The sequence below is a fragment of the Notamacropus eugenii genome, chromosome 2 (genome assembly GCF_028372415.1).
Source record: "Notamacropus eugenii isolate mMacEug1 chromosome 2, mMacEug1.pri_v2, whole genome shotgun sequence".
Taxonomy (NCBI): domain Eukaryota; kingdom Metazoa; phylum Chordata; class Mammalia; order Diprotodontia; family Macropodidae; genus Notamacropus; species Notamacropus eugenii.
In genome coordinates, this window is record NC_092873.1 from 357625201 (window position 1) to 357628233 (window position 3033).

General features: G+C 45.4%; 1 pseudogene; it reads right to left on the reverse strand.

Moving 5' to 3' along the window:
• Positions 1-370: 370 nt before the first annotated feature.
• Positions 371-1516, reverse strand: LOC140524021 (creatine kinase B-type pseudogene; annotated as a pseudogene).
• Positions 1517-3033: the final 1517 nt, after the last annotated feature.

The following is a 3033-nucleotide window of genomic DNA, read 5'->3' on the forward strand; positions in this document are numbered from 1 at the left end:
TCATCAGTAGGAAAAAGAAGAGGTGAGACCATCCTTTTGATCTCTGATGTCTCACCATCAGATGATCAAATGACATGACCACTTTGCATAATGATGGTGAATGAATTCATGAGGAGGAAGATGATTCTTTTTTTTTTTTTGCCCTGAGACCTGGGTCAGGCCAAAACACTATTTTTATTATTTCAGCATTCAGCAACATCTCAGTCATCAAAAATAAAACTCTAACACCGAAGGATGGAAAGAAGACTTTTCTATAGCATGATTAGGTAAGCTGCATCCAGAGCCCCCCAGGGTGCCACACAGGCAGGAAGGATGGTGGTTATTCATTCACCCAATAAATTAGGAAGTTCAGAATTCAGGGGCCAACTGCTCATTTCTGGGCTGGCATACAGTCATCAATGGACTGGCCCTGCTCCAAACACTTCTCCATCTCAATGAGCAGCTTCACACCTTCCACCACCATCTGCACCAACTCCATCTCTGAGAAGCCCAGTTGGTCAGCATTGGAGATGTCAAAGACACCACCCATAGCTGCTGTGTCCACACCCCTTGTGCCCTTCTTCTGCCATCTCAGTTTCTTCAGAACCTCGTCAAACTTCTCATGCTTGCCCAAGTGGGGAAGTTTGATGTGGACACCTGCATGTAGGCCTGTGCCCAGGTTGGAGAGGAATGTCAAGATGCAGCCCAGGTGAGGATTCCACATGAACTCATAGTTCTTGGTCTTAAAAAGTGTTTCAATCTGGGTAAGCCCTATGCAGAAACTTGTGAACACCTCCTTCATGTTACCTCTCTTCTGCATGGAGATGACCCTCAGGTGATCTTCCTCATTGATCCACACCAGAAAGATCTTGTTGTCATTGTTCCAAACGCCCCTGTCATAGGACCAGTCTCGGGCCATGCCAGAAGCCAAGAGGAGTGGGGAGACAGGCTTGTCGAAGAGGAAGTGGGCATCAATCAGCTGCTGCTGTTCCTGTTCAGTCATGCTCTTCAAAGTATAGTACTTCCCATTCAGGTCACCTTTCAGCCTAGCCAGAGTTTCCACAGATAGCTTATCTATGGTGCAGCGCTTGCCCCAGCTACAATGTGGAGGCAGGCAGAATCCTCGGATGCTCCAGCCAGTTTGAACACGGGAACTCGGAACATAGTTTGGATCCAAGTCATCACCACCCTGCAGATTGTCAGGGTTAAAATCAATCTTATGCTCAACAGAAAGCTTGTAGCCTCCATGTCTGAACTCAATAAGGGGATCAAACAGTTCCTTGACTACTTTGTAACTCTCTTTATCTCCAGCCACACAGCCCACAGTCATGCTGAATGGGTGCTCTGGGTTGTCCACACCAGTTTGGATGACATCATCCAGGGTGAAGCCACTTAATGTAGCCTTATCCTGGAGTTTTGCATAGAGCTCAGGAGTCAGCACCTTAGCCATGTGGTTGTTGTGCGAGGAGAGGTCAGGATATTCCTCCTTGGTGGGGCAGCGGGACTTCAGCATGTTGTGGCTATTGGAGAATGGCATGAAGGTAGAAGGTGAGGGCACTCCAGGGGTCACAGAGGATGAGCGGATTGCGGCGGCTGCGTGGGGATCCCAGGCCACCTAAGCTCGAGCTCAGTCACTGAGTCCGAGGAAGATGATTCTTGAAGACAAACTGTCTATCACTTTAGAAAGAATATTCTGGATGAATTGAGAGGATGAACAAACTAAATCATTGATTCAAATAAGATTCATAATGACACAATTTCCTGAGGTCATAGAACATAGCATAAACAATAATAAGAAAAGATCCTGCTCATGGGGCCAACTTCACACACTAAGGACAGGTATATAAAGTCCTATAACAGGAGGATTCTCAGACTACTAGAATTTTTTTCTCTACAACTCAACAAAAGTTACATCCACCAAGACCATGGTCAGCTTCTGCTGTGCTCCCACCTGCTGCCAGCCAACATACTGTAGGACAGTTTGCTGGAGAACAACTTGTTATAAGCCAACCTGCTGTGAGCCCAGCTACTGCTAACCTTGCTCTCAGCCATCCTGTTGTAAATCCATCCGCTGTTAGCCAACATACTGTAAGAGAGTTTGCTACAGAACAATTTGTTGTAAACCAACTTGTGTGCCCAGCTGCTGCCAACCCACCACCTGTGGCTCTAGCTACTGTACACCTTGCTGCCAGCCAACTTGTTGTAGAACAGTCTGCTGCCAAACAATTTGTTGTAAGCCATCCTGCTGTGAGTCAAGCTTCTGCCAGCCTTCTTGCTGTCAGCCAACTTGCTGTAAAACAATCTGCTACCAATCACCATGCTACAGGCCCACCTGTTGTGGGTCTAACTGCTGTCACCCATCCTGTTATTGATCAACTTGCAGGACCAAAAGGGCAACAATTTTATTTAGAGCCAATCATCCTCAGACTCTACATTTTTGTTGTCAACCCCTCTCTTATTAGACAAATACAAAGGTATTCCTGTACCATCATGTTACTGGAAGTCTTGAACATCCCTGGATGTGAGGTCATCTATTTCCAGCTAGTGCTATTCTATCTCGTTGTCTGACTACCACTTTTAGCTGAGCTATCAACTCCATGTCCCTTGTTGGAATATGACTGTTATGTTCATTTTATTACTACACATGACCAGCCCTGACTCTCTTTGTGTTTGACCCTTTTTTTTTCAAATCCCCAGTGACATACAAAAAATCATTCTTTTCTTGTCAGAATCTGACCAAGTGTATCTAAAGGGCTAATCTCTGAGGTTTTACTCTTTGTAGCCACTTAACTTTGTTTATTTTTCTATTTTATTATTCTTATATTTCCTACTTATTCTTTCTTAAATGTCCTCTGAGGACCACCAAAATTTCCCAGCTGGTCACCTAATAGATGTGGTTTACATAATCTCACTCGTCCTTGTCAATTTGTGGAGTACAAATGATGGTGGTGGTGGTGGTGGTGGTGGTGGTGGTGGTGGTGGTGGTGGTGGTGGTGGTGGTGGTGTTGATGGTTGGTGATGGTGAAGATACTATTCATTCATCCATGGATCATC